General features: G+C 39.1%; 1 non-coding gene across 1 annotated transcript; it reads left to right on the top strand.

The window, feature by feature from the left end:
* Nucleotides 1-16,278: 16,278 nt before the first annotated feature.
* LOC112856732 (small Cajal body-specific RNA 20) lies at nucleotides 16,279-16,409 on the top strand. The gene has a single exon (XR_003223275.1).
* Nucleotides 16,410-18,701: the final 2,292 nt, after the last annotated feature.

The following is an 18,701-nucleotide window of genomic DNA, read 5'->3' on the forward strand; positions in this document are numbered from 1 at the left end:
AAAACACACACACAAGAGAGTCTTATTTAGTTTCTGGTAACTGCTCAGTAATCTGAAATAGCTAAGAACGGAATCCTTAGAAATTTTGAACCACAGCTAATATAACCTTCTCTCTTCCCTGCTTTCCTCCTCGTATTCACTCCATATGCCACAGAAAACAGGACAAAAACACATCTGGGACCAATAGTCATCAGCTCACACACAAGAGCCAATACAAAGTGTGGCAGAAGAGCTCCTAGAACTTCCTTTGAAAGATTCTTATCACAAGCAACGTGACTGACAAGAACAATAAAATGCCTAGAAATAATTTTAAGTATAGGATATGTAAAAAGTTGGAGACCATAAGTGATTTCAATATTTGCAAATGGAAGATGAATGTTTAAGAATAGTTTAGAAAAAGAAGAGTAGCAGAGGCCGAGAGCAGTCAATGTGTCTTACCAGGTAGTAAAACCTAACACAAAGTTACTTTGATCAAGGAGTAGTAGGGAAAAAAATTATTCGTATAAAAAAGATAAATACATAGAGAATCCAAAAAAATTCAACTATACATAGAATATGAATATAAAGGTGGCATTTCAGTTTAGTGGGCAAGGAATATCTTCACTCACAAATTAACAAGAAATGGCAGTAACTGGCTACCTGGAAGATAAAAAGTTAGATCTCAACCTCGGTAGAAAAATTCTACAAGAGGGGCGCCTGGGTGGCGCAGTCGGTTAAGCGTCCGACTTCAGCCAGGTCACGATCTCGCGGTCTGTGAGTTCAAGCCCCACGTCAGGCTCTGGGCTGATGGCTCAGAGCCTGGAGCCTGTTTCCGATTCTGTGTCTCCCTCTCTCTCTGCCCCTTCCCCGTTCATGCTCTGTCTCTCTCTGTGCCAAAAATAAATAAACGTTGAAAAAAAAAAATTTTTTTTTAAAAATTAAAAAAAAAAAAGAAAAATTCTACAAGAATTATAGATTGAAATATAAAAAATATAACAAAAATGTGTTGGGAGAAAAGTTAGAAGAAACTGTTACTTTAGGTTAAAGAGATATCCTAAAGAAAGAAGGAAACTTAGAAGCCATAAAATAAAAGATGAATGTGCCATGCCAAAATGTGCCACTTTGGCATAAAGATTATTTTGAACTGAAGGTAACTGAGAAGCAGACATGGGAAGAATTCTCTGCCTTCTGTCATCTAACAAAAGCAGGGCACAAATTTCCCTTTGTGAAGATGTTCCCCTCTTCCCTGTACCGAAAGAAGAACATCCCTTAGCAGTGGAGGTGGAGATGGCATTGATGAGTCCGCATTAAAAAGCCTCATTAGGGGTGCCTGGGTGGCTCAGTTGGTTAAGTGGCCGACTTTGGCTCAGATCATGATCTCATGATTTGTGGATTCAAGCCTACATCAGGCTCTGAGCCTGCATCTTGCTTTTGATTCTGTGTTTCCTTCTCTTTCTGCCCCTCCTCTGCTTGCGTTCTGTCTCTCTCTCAAAAGTAAACACTTTTATGGGGTGCCTGGGTGGCTCAGTCGGTTGGGCATCTGACTTCAGCTCAAGTCATGATTTCACGGTGGGTGGATTCAAGCCCCGCATCAGGATCTGTGCTGGCTCTGTGCTGACAGTTCAGAGCCTGGAGCCTGCTTTGGATTCTGTGTCTCCTCTCTCTGCCCCTCCCCAACTCATGTTCTGTCTCTCTCTGTCTCTCAAAAATAAATAAATTTTTAAAAAATAAAAAAATAAGCATTTTTTAAAAATTAAAAATAAATAAATTACATTAAAAGACTTACTAAATAACTTTTATCTACCATTAGTTTCCCTTATATATTTACCTCCCTACAATTTACCACTCCTAGAAGCCCACACTCTTCACAACCTACTGCCCTTTGTTAAAACAGTATATAAGCTCTCAAGCCTAACCACTTCTTTGGGTTTTTACTTTTTTTTTTTCTTGTGGACCCCCTGTGCATGTAAAATTAAAAAGAAAAAGTATATACCTTTCCTCCTGTTAGTCTGTCTTTGCCAGTTTAATCTGCAGGACTCCAAGTTCTGAATATAAGAGGGTTGAGAAAAAATCTTTCCTCTCCTGCAAATACAAATGACTATGTTACAGTTTAACGTATTTAGTTGGCAAGATTCACCATAAAACCTCAAGAGATAAATGAAAGACTGTGATAATATTTATAATATATACGATACAGGTTAACAACTCTAATTTAAACAATTTTTATAATTTGATTTTTTTCAAAAAAGTAATCACAATGGGCAAAAGAAGTGACCAAGTAATTCACTGAAGAGGAAATGAGAAAGGACAATAAACAAAACAATACTCAACCTTACTACCACCCAACCAAAATTTTCTTGGACTGGCAAAAGTTAAAACAAATCATAACATCCAACACCTGGAAGATGTGCTGGTAAAATATGCATTCCCATCTACTGGTTGCATGCACTACTACAACTCTTTTGAAAAGTAACTCTTCGACCAAATTTTCTCAACTTTGGGATTCTCCTATGGAAATAAACATGCACTCCTAATTGGAAAGAACTATTCATCAAGAGGGAGGTGATTATATAAGTTAGGATACATCTATGTTATCAAGAATCTTCACAAAGCTGTATATTGCTTTGCCCCCAAAACATTGCCTCCAAAGTTAGGGCTATTGAAGTCTCAAAGACACACACATGAAAATGAAGACTGGTATTATTTAATTAGAAAACTAATAATTTTCTTTTTTTCTTTCTTTTTTTGTGCTAAGTCTTCAAAATTGGTAGACACTTGACCTTTGAACAACATGGGTTTGAACTGTGCAGGTCCATTTGTATGTGGATTTGTTTTCAATAAATACAGTATAATACTCTAAATGTCTTTTCGCTTCCTGAAGATTTTCTTAACATTTTCTTTTTTCTAGTTTATTTTATTGTAAGAATATAGTGTATAATACATATAAAAATGTGTTAATTGACTGTTTATGTTCTCAGCAGGGCTTCTGGTCAATAGGAGGTTATTCATAGTTAAGTTTTGGTGAATCAAAAGTTACATGTGGATTTTTGGGGTGCCTGGGTGGCTTGGTCGGTGAAGCATCTGACTCTTGATTGAAGCTCAGTTCTTGATCTCAGGGTCATGAGTGCAAGACCTATGTTGGGTTCTGTGCTGGGCATGAAGCCTACTTAAAAGAAAAAAAAGTTATACATAGACTTTTGACTGTGGTGGGGGGAGGGAAGAGGTCACTGCCCTTAACCCCCGCGATATTCAAGGGTCAACTCTACATTTTATACTTATATCACATCTCAACTGTACTAACCATATTTCAAGTGTTCATTAGTCACATGTGACTAGTGGCTATCAGCCAGCACAGTTTAAAATATGTCACAATTAGTCCTTCTGAAGAATACAGGCTATCATGAGACTATTCCCAAAATTCTATTTCTCTAACATCTGACAAGCATTTGAAAGTATGAAATAGAAATAATTATCTCCCCAACTAACTCTGTATCTTAACTATTCCTGCTCTTCTGTATTTACCTCAGATTTGTTGTTTCCACTTTCTTTTTTAATGGACATTTTTGTTCTTACCCTCTGTGTAAGAGGCTTTCCATAGGCTTGTCTGTTCCATAGGCTTTCTTCTATGATTCTCAGTAATTTTCAAATACTTTAGAATATACTTATTTGCAAAACAAATTAGTTCATTCAATTGATCACCTCTTGTGTGCAAGTCATAATGAGAACACTGTACCAAATAAGTATATGACAATAAGTATATGACATATATACATATGTCAGCAGTGCTAATAAATTTCTGTGTGGAGTTTTCACTATGTAACTAAAATACTCCTTATATTAGGTTGCCTGGCCAGTCTTTTTACATCAATTTTTGAACTTGAATCAGAATGCATTTTAGGACAAGTAGGCTGTTTGCTACCAAACAGAATTCTTTCCCTCAATGTCTCACTCACATAAATGTTTTGATCTAAATTTTTAATCTAACTGTGGTTTGCTGTCTTTTAAGTCAAACACACCACCTCCTGGCAGCAGGAAGTACCACCCAAAACAGCAATTTCAGGTTTCTTGTTTCAGGGTTGTTTGGATAATAAGTAGGTTTATTAACAACAGTGATTTGGAATGATACCATTCCCGCTGGGTAACTGCATGATTTCAGCAAGAAGGGCTCAAAGTTTGCTTGCAGCCATTATGAGACATGGTTTTTTATATGGGTCAAAGTTATGATGTGTTTATGTTAGCATTCCTCCTCTCCATGTTGGTGATTCAAATGGTTGTCTGGATTGCTTTTTTTTAAATTGCTGTCCTTTGGCCTGAAGTGTTTACATAGAAATCAGAGCCTTTTTCCAGTTAAGAGTAACTCCATGCACTGGTAATGCCACCCAGAATAAATCAAGTAATGAACAACATGTTTGAACTGAATCTTAAAAATTCTTGGATACAATTGCTGGCAATCAAAACTGTTTTCAGTTTATATTGTGTACTTTGATTTTTTAATCCCTCCCAGAATAGTTGAGGGAAATGACTTCTCAAGTGAGTTGATAAAGTGAGTCAGTTATAATCAGCCTGGTCCTCACCTGCATGTTTTGATGGGGATGGAAGAAAATTTCAAAAGTCCAGAGCACAGAATTGCCATTTAGGAGGCAGACACTTGCTTAAAGCCTAGCTTAGACTTTATGACTGTTCTTTAGGGAAAATTCTTCAAGGAGACCAATGGTATAGTGGTAAGAACTAACACTAACACAATAACTAAGTGGCCTTTACATCTAGACAGGCTGGGATTTAAATACCAGCACCATTACTTACAAGCTGCATATGAAGGACCCAATCCTCTGAGCATTACTGTTGGTTTATAAAATGTAAATCATAGTAACTACTGCACAGGTATGTTGTAAACTTTAAATGAGAGGCTATTTTAAAGGTAATTACAATTAGGCAAAATGGGCACAACATATAGCCAACATAATCTTCCTTCTCTCAGTAGCATGAAGCATTCCACGTCCAGTTTCTTGAGTCTGGCGGTCCACTTAGAATCACCCAGACTTGCCTCCCAAGTGGATCTTCACCATACTCCTTACCTCTTCCCTTAGAGCCTGTGATAAATTCCTCAGTGACTTGCTCTCTACTTTCCACCTTGGCAGCTAATGGGAAAAGTTTATCCTTGTTAATGTAAAGAGTGAATGCATTAGTTTTAATAAACTCTATCTGTTGCTCAAAAGAATAGTGAGAATTTGTGGGTAGTCAAATATGATGTTTTTGGTATGTAACTCTCCCTCCTCCTTTTTTCAATAATTTGGGTTTACAAGTCTGGTATCTCAAGAAGCAGTTCACCTCTTTTCTGGTGTTTGTATGGTAATAGATTTAAACCTCAGTATGTGGGCAGTGATTATAATGCTCAATCAGATTTCTCAGAAATGAGATTAATGAAGGGGATATATGATAGGAAAGGAAAAAGGACACTAACATTTATTTAATACTTTCCACATTCCAAACACTGGGCTAAAACTATTCAAAAGTTGATTTACCTAATCCTGACTCATAAAATAGGTAATGAAACTTAATGCAATTAAGAAATTTGCCGAAGGTCACAGTAGACAGAACTGTTTACAGACACAGTAAACACTGGTATTTAAACACAGCTCGGGGCGCCTGGGTGGGGCAGTCGGTTAAGCGTCCGACTTCAGCCAGGTCACGATCTCGCGGTCCGGGAGTTCGAGCCCCGCGTCAGGCTCTGGGCTGATGGCTCAGAGCCTGGAGCCTGTTTCCGATTCTGTGTCTCCCTCTCTCTCTGACCCTCCCCCGTTCATGCTCTGTCTCTCTCTGTCCCAAAAATGAATAAACGTTGAAAAAAAAAATTAAAAAAAAAAAATAAAAAAAATAAACACAGCTCATTTGCATACAAAGGCTGTTCTTTATCCATCACAGCATTTTAAATTTTTTTTTTTTCAACGTTTATTTATTTTTGGGACAGAGAGAGACAGAGCATGAACGGGGGAGGAGCAGAGAGAGAGGGAGACACAGAATCAGAAACAGGCTCCAGGCTCTGAGCCATCAGCCCAGAGCCCGACGCGGGGCTCGAACTCACGGACCGCGAGATCGTGACCTGGCTGAAGTCGGACGCTCAACCGACTGCGCCACCCAGGCGCCCCCATCACAGCATTTTAATTGACACACCCCATGAGAGATATGAGCAGCTATAAAAAAGCCTGCCATTAACCTAAAACAATCAGTGAATATTATAGTTTGGCTTTTATGGGAAAGTTGTTTTCTTATCTGCAAAATTGTGGATGTTGATTTGGTAAAAGACCTTATCATCTATTCTCTAACCCATAGCATGTAAAATCCTCCCAACTTTCTAGGCCTTTTGTAAAACATGTATTTTCAAGAGAACTGAGGAGAAAAGAAAGCAGTCCAGAATTCCCCTTGAGTAGAAAAAGTTTGGATCTCAAATCAAGCTCAAGTTTTCTGCCCATTTAATGAAGTTATCTAAAGATTTCTTTTTCTAAGAGGGGCATTCATGTCTAAATTGAGCCCTGATTGATGTCTGGCCTCATTTTACCAAGGTGCAATCCCTGCCGCATTTCAGGTAGTGGCCAGTATGCTTTTGTAGTGCAAATCCCATACCACATGTTCGCTGAAGACCACTTGATGATATATTCTCTACTAACATACTCCCAGGAGTTGTCAAATAGCGTGGTAACATTTTGCCATCACTGGCACAAGGAAAGGCTATCTGTAGTATTGAGATGCTTAGATAGATTTAAAGCAAAGGAGAGAGGTAGTGTAACTCATTTGTAAAATCTGTGGCAGCGAGACAATCTCCAAATGTACATTATCTGCTCCTTAGAGCTCTTTAAAGTTGTATTCCTGTAAATAATTGGTTACAAAAGCTAGTTCCTATGAAAGCATCTTAATTATTATTTCAGCAAAGATGGAAAACTCCATTTCTATCATAGACATGATTTGATAGGGGAGTTTAGATTTATGGCTGTCTGGCCTGTTATGTTGTTTACCATCTAAATATTCATCTAATGATTGAGTTCAGTTACCCAGGAAACCTTGGGTTTCCTTGATTCATTACAAGAAACTGGTGCCAAGGAATGCTGAGTGTCTCTCAAAGGAAAATCATACAAACCCATGAGTCAGTAAGATTGTATGATTTAGTCAATCACAAGTAAATTACAGCCAGGTGTTAGATTCATACCAGCAAGTGACTAAAAACACAAAAACTAATATTAAGAACCAAGGGCTTTAAAAACAAACAAACAAATAAATAAATAAATAAATAAATAAATAAATAGCATTCTTTATTTGCAGACAACAAGATTGTCTATGTAAAATTCTGAAAGAATTTACAAATAAGCAACTAGAGTTTTACATGACTTTAACAGGTTTTTGGATATACAATCAATACATAAAAATGAGCTGTATTTTTATATACTAGCAATGAATAATTGGAAATTGAAAATTTATAAAATTATCTGGATTAGGTAATAATTTCCGAGACTCAATACCAAAGCACAAGTGATAAAAGAAAAATTTGATAAACTGAACTTCATTATTAAAAAAAACCTTTTTGGGGCGCCTGGGTGGCGCAGTCGGTTAAGCGTCCGACTTCAGCCAGGTCACGATCTCGCGGTCCGTGAGTTCGAGCCCCGCGTCGGGCTCTGGGCTGATGGCTCAGAGCCTGGAGCCTGTTTCTGATTCTGCGTCTCCCTCTCTCTCTGCCCCTCCCCCGTTCATGCTCTGTCTCTCTCTGTCCCAAAAAAATAAATAAACGTTAAAAAAAAAATAAAAAATAAAAAATAAAAAAAACCTTTTTAACGTTTATTTATTTTTGAGAGAAAGAGAAAGAGGGTGAGCAGGGAAGAGGCAGAGAGAGAGGGAGGGAGATGAAATCTGAAGTAGGCTTCAGGTTCTGAGCTATCAGCCCAGAGCCCCAAGTGGGGCTCGAATTTACTGAATTTACGAAGTTATGAACTGTGAGAACATGACCTAAGCCTAAGTCAGAGCTTAATTGACTGAGCCACCCAGGGGCCCCTGAACGTCACCATTTTTAAAAACATTTGCACTTCAAAGAATACCACTAACAAAGGTAAAAGACAAACCCATAGGCTTGAAGAAAACATTTGCAAATCATATAATTCGACAAGGAACTTATATTCATAATATAGTAAGAACTTACAGCTCAATAATAAGAAGATAACCCAATTAAAAGATGGACAAAAGATTTAAAAGAACAGTTCTCAAAGAAAAATTCACAAATCACTAAGCACACGAGAGAATGCTGTCATTAAACAGTAGGGAAGTGCCAATCAAAAACAACAAAAGATATTACAAGAAATATAGCCACTAGAATAGTGATAAAACAAACAAACAAACAAAACAGAAAATAGTCCTGGCAAAGATATGGAGAAAACAGAGTGTAACTGTGTCCCATGCAACCTGAAGACTACATATTTCCAACTCACTGACCTGTGGCCTTCAGCTCATAGCTTGATTAACTATAAATTCTTTGAGATTTCAACAAAACACTGACTCTGGAGAGACAAGGAACACTAACCACTGTTGCCAATGTGACCAATTGTTGGATCCATCATCCAAATGACCATCAGTACGGTCATTCTAATCCTAGAGTTACTCTTGTGTATAATTTCACTCATGTACCCCCTCGCACAACAGATTTACAGAAACCTGTTTCCCCTGTCACTTATCAGGTCCGTCTAGTAATCCCCTATTCAGAAGTCCCATGTTTCTTTCTTACTCAATCTCTCATCAAACATTATATTCAAAATAGTAGTAAAGACCCACGAGCTTACAAATGTACTTTCTACTGGCCAAATGGAATCCCTAAATTACTTACTGTAAAAGTTCTATTATGGCCTTTGCAGAATCACCACCTCTAAGCTATTTTATTGAGAAATGCTTCAACTCCTCAGATGGAGATTATCAGACCCCCATTTGTTTTTTTTTTAAAAAATTTTTTTTTCAACGTTTATTTATTTTTGGGACAGAGAGAGACAGAGCATGAACGGGCGAGGGGCAGAGAGAGAGGGAGACACAGAATCGGAAACAGGCTCCAGGCTCTGAGCCATCAGCCCAGAGCCCGACGTGGGGCTCGAACTCACGGACCGCGAGATCGTGACCTGGCTGAAGTCGGACGCTCAACCGACTGCGCCACCCAGGCGCCCCTCAGACCCCTATTTGTAACACAGTATGTCAATATAAAGAATGTTTCTTGGGGTTTGGAAAAATTAACTGTCTGCCAAGTCAGGAGGAAGAAGTCAGCTCCCTCAGACAAACTCCCCGTTCAGAAATTTAACACCTATTATACCTAAAAATACCTCTATAAATCTTTGGGTAGGTACTGTCTGCACACTCCCTGGATGTGTTTCGGCTGTAAGGATAATAAGAGGACCTCATGGGTTTATGATTGTTTGAACAGTGGGACAATGGGAGGCATGTGGTTGTTAGCATTTCTTATCACTCCCTTCTTAGTACACAATAAGTCTAAAGTGGCCCATTGGACTAGCTCTTTCAAATTATTTACCTGGGCTACTGGGGATCTCCCTGGAGAAATACCAGGTGGAGATGAATATTTCTTTGGATATACTCTGCTCTCTGGTAGGGAGTTGCAATTCATAAACATGCGTTAGAAAATGTGTCTAAAATGTTAATTCTTATTGCTAACAAAACAGTAACTCTCTTGCCATTCTGCAAAAATCTTTGGACTCCTTGGCTAAAGTGGTATTAGACAACAGAATAGCTCTAGACTATTTTTATCAGAAGAAGGAGGTGTATGTGTAGTAGTCAATTCTTCTTGCTGTACTTAAAATAACAGCTACAAGCAGGTTGAAACTAGTATAGACAAAATTAGACAGCAGGCCATTTGGCTGAAGGAAACCTTACAACATTATACCCCTCTGCTTCAAAAGGGTTGATTGGTTTACCAGCCTTTTTTTTTTTTTTTTTTTTTTGATCCCTCTAGTATCAGATCTATTTTAGAAGAAATAACTGATACTTACTAGAATGTAGTTAGGGGAAAAACAATAATGTTATGTGTCACTAGATTATGCAAAATGGTGTCCAAAGTTGTAGATAAAGAACTGCTTCTGATATCCAGCCCCCCTCACTTAAAACAAGGGACCAAGACTTCCATCCTACACCATGTCAAGACCTTCCATTCCAAAATCCCTTCTACACTCTGATTCAGCTTGAAGTAGCTATGGAAGACCGACCCATATTCCCCATATTCCATAGAAATGGAATGAAGGAATGACAATCGGGATTTGTAACTGTGTCCCAGGCAGCCTAAAGATTACATATCTCTAACTCACTGACCTGTGGCCTCTAGCTTATAGTTTGACTACTGATAAATTCTTTGAGATTTCAACAGAACACTGACTCTGGGAAACAAGAAAGCAGAGGTTCCTTGAAGATTAAGGTTGACCATGCTAAAAAATAGCCTTCCTTCGTGCCAGCAAGTCTGCTTGAGACCATACTGAGAATGATTAACCGCTATACCACCACTTCCCCTGCTTGTGGAATGTCACTACTTCTCTGTGCCCCCCCCCCCAAAAAAAAACCTCCCTGCTTGATCTGGAACTTTGGAGACGGTCTTTGGACATTAGTGTGTCACCTCCCCAGGTTGCTGGCCTCCTGAAAAAAGGAGCAACCTTTCCTTTCCAACCAACACTTGTCTCTGGAGTATTGGCTGTTCAGGGACAAGCTGCTGAACTTCGGTTTTGGTAATAAGAACCCTTATGTGTTGCTTGTGAGAATGCAAAATGGTGCAGCCTCTTCAGAAAACAGTTTGGCAGTTTCCTATAGGGTTAAACAGAGTTATCATATGACCCAACAATATTACTCCTGGGAATCTCCATAATAAAAATGAAGTATGGGGGCACCTGGGTGGCTCTGGGTTAAGGGTCCAACTCTTGGTTTCGGCTCAGGTAATGATGTCACAGTTTGTGAGTTTGAGTCCTACATGGGGCTCTGTGCTGACACTGCAGAGTCTGCTTGGGATTGTCTCTCTCCCCCTCTCTCTATGCCGTTCCACTGCTCTCTCTCCCTCTCTCTCTCTCTCCTTCTCTCAAAATAAATAAATAAATGTTAAAAAATGGGGGCGCCTGGGTGGCGCAGTCGATTAAGCGTCCGGCTTCAGCCAGGTCACGATCTCGCGGACCGTGAGTTCGAGCCCCGCGTCAGGCTCTGGGCTGATGGCACGGAGCCTGGAGCCTGTTTCCGATTCTGTGTCTCCCTCTCTCTCTGCCCCTCCCCCATTCATGCTCTGTCTCTCTCTGTCCCAAAAATAAATAAAACACGTTGAAAAAAAAAAATTAAAAAAAAAAAAATGAAGTATGGGGGCGCCCGGGTGGCTCAGTCGGTTGAGTGACCGACTTCGGCTCAGGTCATGATCTCATAGTTTGTGAGTTCGAGCCCCGCATCAGGCTCTGTGCTGACAGCTCAGAGCCTGGAGCCTGCTTCTGATTCTGGGTCTCCCTCTCTCTCTGCCCCTCCCCCTCTCATGCTCTGTCTCCCTCTGTCTCAGAAAAAAATAAACATAAAAAAAATGAAGTATGAATGCTCACAAAGAGACTTGTAGCAGTATTCTAATCGCCAAAAAGTAGACACATCAACTGTTGAATGGATAAACAAAATTTAGTGTATCTACACAAATAATACTACTTAGGATTTAAAAGGAATGAAGTGTTGATACATGATAACATGGATGAGTCTCAAAAGGATTATATTCAGTGAAAAAAATAAGATACAGAAGATCATATATTTTATGATTCCATTTATGTGAAATGTTCAGAATAGGATAAGTGTTTCCTGAAAAAACAAGTCATGTTTTTTCATAACAAGTCATGTTTCATGTTTCATAAAAACAAAGGAATAATAAAGTTTTTTAATGAAGACAGAATAGTAAAGTCATATTTATATACACAGTAACTTATGGCATTTATGGTTTCAGATTTAAAACCAATACATACCTTTTTAAATCATAAACACATCAGATACTTAAAAATGTAAGGCAAGAATTAAAATATAGTTTGTGATAGAATGAATGTGTTCTAGATGAAGCATTCAGAGAGGACCTTTATGAAAACACCTTCTATTTATTTTATTTTATTTTATTTACTAAATGAGAGATATGAATGATAAAGAGGAGCCAGTTTTGTGAATATGGCGGTGGGTGTGGGTAGAAGTATGGGAAGAGCATTTCAGAAAAGGAAATAGCTAGTGCAACTGGGGCTATTTCTTAGTTAATATTTCTCTAAGGCCCTAGATTAACTCTTTAATATCCATCTCTCCAGACACCCAAACAATGCATTTCTCTAGTTCCTGTCAGTGCTCAGCAAACTCTTGAATGTATTGATCTTCCTTTAACTTTTAAAAAACATCTTTATTGAATTATAGTACAAACACCATAAAACTCACCCATGTTAGGTATACGATGTAATGATAGTGTATTTACAGATTTGCTCAAAAATCACCACAATCCAATTTTGATGAGCTCAAAAAGAAATCTTGTAAATAATGTGACTCCTCCTCATACTTCTCTCCTTTTTTTCCTTTCCATCTCTCTCTCATCAACCAAAGGTTGTTGAAAACTTTTTCACTCTTCTGCATTGGCCCACTGACCAGATGTTAGGAACCACTATTTTACAGCATCTTCCAACACTAAAACTTTGTGATTCTCTAACTTACCCATTCTTTCATTGTGCTTTTCTTTCTTTCCTGAACTTCCTAACTTATTTTCTAGTTGACAGAGTAGGCGCCAAGGGCAGGCTTGCCCTAAGATGGGCACTTTGGCAAGAAGATCGCTCTGAGCTGAAAGCAATTGAAACCTGATATCCTTAAGAGAAACTTTTGCTCCGTCCTTAACTATACAGAAGGATCTAAATTAGGGGTCTTTTCCAGAAAAAGGATTATTAGCAAAGATAAATTCTACCTGAGTGACCCCTCTGTATGGCAGGGCAAATATCTAATCACCAAACATTTACTCTTCTTATTGCCCTGTGAAGTGCATTTCTTTTCTCTGAAGTCCCACCCCCTCCCCTCTTCTCTTTAGTTCAGGACGACATATATACCTCATTTTGCCTGGCTGTCTTTGGAATTTCCATGTCTGTGTGGATTCCCCATATATATGCTATTAAATCTAAGCCATGCCGATTTGATTCTTACTTCAGCTAGAAGAATCCTTGATAGGGACAGGAATTCTTGCTCCCCACCAATGGCATTATCTTCATTACCTCTGGGAAAATTAAAATTTTATAGCAGAAATCAATGCAAGTTTTACTGTTATTAAGACTTCAGCTAAGTCTCTTAAGAATAAAATATTAGGGTTCTGAAAGGATGGAAATATAAAATCAGTGCCAAAACAAAGATGAAAGACTAAAATAGATGCATGTATACCTAATCTCCTCCAAGGCCCCTTGCCACTTCCTCCAGACACCTAGTTCTGCCATGAGACTTTGTTGAGGATACAATTGAATGCACTGTATGAACATTTTCTTTTTCTTAACAGAGTACTAGTAAGCTTCTTCCCCTATTGGAGAATGAGGTCCTTAATCTTCTACACGTCCCCATGGGTGGTGGTGGCATAGAAGGGAACGCCCTGGTGGGACCAGAGGGAGTCAGAATAGTGGGGAAATCTTCCTGATTCTAATTCATTTAGTAAATATTTATACTAGGCGTTTCAGACTCTGACTGTGCTCTGACTTTCTGACAGTGAAATTGTAGGTGAACAATGCACTGTAAAGAATTATAATTTGATACATTTTGCAATAAATATTCATGAAATTTATTGTTTATAACATTCTGGAATAAAAGTTTCACTATGTTTCCATCTATTCAAGTAAATTAATGTCAATAGCCCTTGTCAATGTTTTTACAATGAAACTAAGCTTTTAAATAACGATTAACTATCCACTAACTAAATTCCACACTTCCTCATTTGCCTTTTGAGAATAGTAAAGTCAGCAGGAGAGGAGTTTATTCAGGTTCCCTCCTGCTATCCCTCTCTTGCTTCCAATCAACGCTTGCTAACATTTTGTTTGTAGAGAGAAGATATAAATAAAAATTTTCATTGAAGAAGAAATAATAGGCTTATTACAATAAAAATTCTGATTAGAAGCCAAATACATGGTGCTTTACCCCAGCTCCTAATTTTAAATGAATTTTTAAGGCAGATTTTTCTAGATAGCTAATACATTAGATTGTCCATAAGAATTTATAGCCAAATATATGCCAGAAAAAGTCATTTATTTTTACCTTAGTGTACTTCATATATTATATTTTTCAACAGAGAGAGAGAGAGAGAGGGAGAGAGAGAGAGAGAGACCACATGAGCAGGGGGAAAGGGGGCAGAGGGAGAGAGAGAATCTTTTCTTTTAACTTTTTTTTAATGTTTAATTATTTTTGACTAAGTAAGAGAGACAGTGTGTGTGAGTGGGGGAGGGGCAGAGAGAGAGGAGAACAGAGGATCTGAAGTGGGCTCTGTACTGACAGCAGAGAGCCGCACGTACGATCATGACCTGAGCCAAAGTCAGACACCCAACCCACTGAGCCACCCAGGAGCCCGGAGAGAGAGAATCTTAAATAGGCTCCATGTTCAGTGCAGAGCCCAATGCAGGCCTTGATCCCACGACCCTGGGAACATGACCTGAGCTGAAATCAAGAGTCGGTTGCTCAAATGACTGAGCTACCCAGGAGCCCTACAACAAAAATGTTTAAATGTGTAAAGCTGTGATTTTGATATGACTAAAAGGAAAATATCAAAGATGAAATTATTATAAAGATAATTATTAATGTTCACAACTGAGTTTTTTCTTGATGGGCTAGCAAGGTAATAAAAAGTACAAAAATCATAAATTCTACAATAAAGAATAAATAACAATAAACATTTATATCTATTTTATAAAGTGCATTTTCTTACCTTACTTTCAGAAATTCCCTTCTCCAATCACTTCAAAATCCTTTAAAAGACTATTTCTTGGGGCACCTATCTGGTTCAGTCAGTAGAGCATGGGACTCTTGATCCTGGGGTCATGAGTCTAAGTCCCACATTGGACATAGAGCTTATTTAAGACTTTTTTTTTTTTTATTTTTTATTTTTTCCAACGTTTATTTATTTTTGGGACAGAGAGAGACAGAGCATGAACGGGGAAGGGGCAGAGAGAGAGGGAGACACAGAATCGGAAACAGGCTCCAGGCTCTGAGCCATCAGCCCAGAGACTGACGCGGGGCTCGAACTCACAGACCGCGAGATCGTGACCTGGCTGAAGTCGGACGCTTAACCGACTGCGCCACCCAGGCGCCCCAAGACTTTTTTTTTTAAAGAATATTTCTTTAATATCCAAGCATTATATCTCAATTGTATTTTAATAAAGCTGGAAAAAAAATCCAAGCTATTAGTCTTGTTAAATCCATTTTTAACAGCCTCACTGAGGTATCATTGACATACAATAAACTATACATTTTATGTATACACCTGTGAGACCATCACCACAATCAAGATATTAACTTAGCATTAACATATCCATCATCCCCAAAAGTTTCCTCTTGGACCCTTTTGTAGTCCCTCCCTCCATTCCTTCCTTTCCCACTGCCCTATTCTGTCTTTTTTTTTTTTTTAATTTTTAAAATGCTTATATTTATATTTGAGAGAGAGAGAGAGTGCAAGCAGGGGAAGGGGCAGAGAGAGAGGGCTCTCATCTGAAGCAGGCTCCAAGCTCCAAGCTGTGAGCACAGAGCTCCACGCAGGGCTTGAATTCATGAGCCAAAGTCTGCTGCGTAACTGACTAAGCCACCCAGGCACCCCTGCCCTATCCTGTCTTAAGGCAACCACTGATTTGCTTTCTGTCACTATAGGTTCGTTTACATTTTCCAGAATTTTATAAGAATGGAATCATAGAGTATGTACTCTTTTTTATAAAGTTTCTTTCACTCAGCATAATTATTTGGAGATGCATCTAGTGTGTGTGTGTATGTATATTTCCTGTATGGATATACAATCTGTTTACCCTACTGATAGACTTTTGGTTGTTTCCATTTTCGGGCTATTACATATAAAGCCGCTACAATATTTATATGTAAGTCACAAGTATGGATATAAGATTGCATTTCTCTAGGATAAACCCCTAGGACATTGCAGGTGTATGTAAACTTTTTAGGTTTTTCAAAATGTTGTATCCTTACACATTCCATCAGCAGCAGTGCATGATGGTTAAAGTTCTTCTGTACCCTTGACAATATTTGGTTTGATTAGGCTTTTTTAATATTAGTTATTATAAGGGCCTCTCTCCCATGGGACTGTGAGGGGTCCCTTTTCTCCTCAACCAGGGCTGGAGGCCAACATCAGTCCTTGAGGATCGTTGTGAGGGCTGCTGGGGGCTGGCAGCCTTGTTTTCCTGCCTTGGACATCTGTAGTTGCTGGGAGCCCCCACTTGGTCTATTCCAGGCATGCCAACTCCACAGCCAGACTAGGGGCTAAAGTGGCAGTGCTGGGCCTCCAGCCTCTGGCTGTCCTTGGGTAGTGCCAGGCTCTCATGAGCTGCCCCTGGCCTGTAGCTCAGTCCCCTCCCTGCCCCATAGACAGCACCTAACAAGAAAACACACCTAAACAGGAACATTCTTTTTTCACAAAGTTGTTTTGGCTATTCTTGATTTTTTCATTTCCATCTGAATTTTAGAATAAGCTTGTTCATATCTACAAAACTCCTGGAATTTTGGTTGAGATTGCGTTGCCTCTATCAATCAAATTGAGGAGAATAGATATTAACAACATTGGGTCTTCTGACTTGAATACAGAACACAGTATATATCTTCATATTGGCTCAGTTGTGATCATGTGACACTTGGTGTCACATACTACTCGTATTGCAAGACATCACTCGTTTATCAAGTTAAAATTGATCAGGAATGTTTGCCCATCTTGCAGGACAAGTTACTCGCAATCCAAGCTTTTATTGTATTGAAAAACAAGAAGAACCACTGTCAAACCAGAGTTCCATGCCTCATGAAAATCTCTTTCAAAAATGAAAGAGAAATAAAAATATTTCCAAACTTTTTCACACTTTTATTGCCAGCAGACCTGCATTATAAGAAATGCTAGAGGAATTTCTTCAGACAGAGAGAATATATACATGATACCAGATGAGAATTTGGATCTATGCAAAGAGATGAAGTGTTCTGGAAATGCATAAAACACTGTCAAGAATGAGTAGAGCATTATAACTTGTTTCCAGGAATTGTCCATTACTCATGCCTCACCAGCCTTGATCATAGCATAAAAATTTAAATATATTTGAGCAAATTTATGATAGATGAAATAAAGGGAAAAACATTTCTTACCCTCTGAAATATTACCAATTTGTTTTCCTACATCTCAGGATTTTCAAGCTGTATCTTTTAGGTATGTAATATTTTTCATCTCATATATGCAATTCATGGCCAACGTTTCGTATTAAAATCACTTTACAAGCCTTGTGTTTCTGTAAACAGAAATGTAAGTCATAGGGCTAATACAATTTACTAACACTTTGAGTGAAAATCAGAATAAGTATAAATGACATCTTGGCTGAATAAAACCCAGAAACACATGGTTTAAAACCATTTATGTCTTGGCTCTCCTCTTTTAAAATATTCATCTGTTTAAAAAATTTAGGGGCGCCTGGGTGGCTCAGTCGGTTGAGCGTCTGACTTCAGCTCAGGTCATGATCTCGCAGTCTGTGAGTTCGAGCCTCGCATTGGGCTCTGTGCTGACGGTTTGGAGCCTGGGGCCGGTTTTAGATTCTGCGTCTCCCTCTCTTTCTGCCCCTCCCCCACTCATGCTCTGTCTGTCTCTCTCTCTCTGTCAAAAATAAATACACATGAAAAAAAAAATCTATTTATTCATACTATCAACAGTGATTATTGAGGGCCATTGTTATGCCCAGAATTCGTGATCCCCAAAGACCACCAGGGAGCCGAGTCCGATGCAAAAGCAAAAGAGCCTTTATTCGAGCTAGCTCAAGCTCAGTCCCCTACCTGCACCTACGCAGCGGTGAGATACCAGGGAGAGAGCGAGTTTCAAAAGCACAAAGGTTTTATAGGGGTCTAGGGGCAGCCCAGTGGCTGGGGAAGGGGCGTGGCCTCGGCCGATTGGCTGGGGAAGGGTCAGAGTCCTGTTACGCAGGTCGCTGGGCTGTTTTGATCAGGAAGTTTGAATGGGTGAGAGGGAGGTTACTCAAGGGGAGGAGGCGTGGTCTAGGTGAAGGACACAGAACAAGATGGAGTCGGCCGGCGTAGGCCCGCCCTTTCACCATGTACTATTCTAAGCCCTGAAGACAGAACAGTAAACAAAACCCTTATTCTCATGCAGCTCCTATTCTAGTGGAAAGAAACATAAAACAAGTAAACAATACATATATAACATGGCAGATGATGGTAAGGGCTGTGAAGAAAAATACAACAGAGCAAAGTAATAGTGGGGAGAGAGGTTTTAAAGTGAGAGGTCATGGAAGTCCTTTCTGATAAAGCAGCATTTGAATAACTATGAGTAAGGTCAGGGAATGAGACACTGACACAGAAATGTGCTTGAAATGTTCTAGGAATAGGAAGGGTGTCAACCGGCTGCAATAGAGTGAATGAGACAGAGTTGGAGGAGATGAGGTAGCCAGGGGCCAGGTTATGCACACCTGTGGGTCATAGTAATGACTCGCATTTTATTCTGTGTG

Source organism: Puma concolor, chromosome B3 (assembly GCF_028749965.1).
Source record: "Puma concolor isolate L17-30 chromosome B3, mPumCon1.1.hap2, whole genome shotgun sequence".
Classification (NCBI taxonomy): domain Eukaryota; kingdom Metazoa; phylum Chordata; class Mammalia; order Carnivora; family Felidae; genus Puma; species Puma concolor.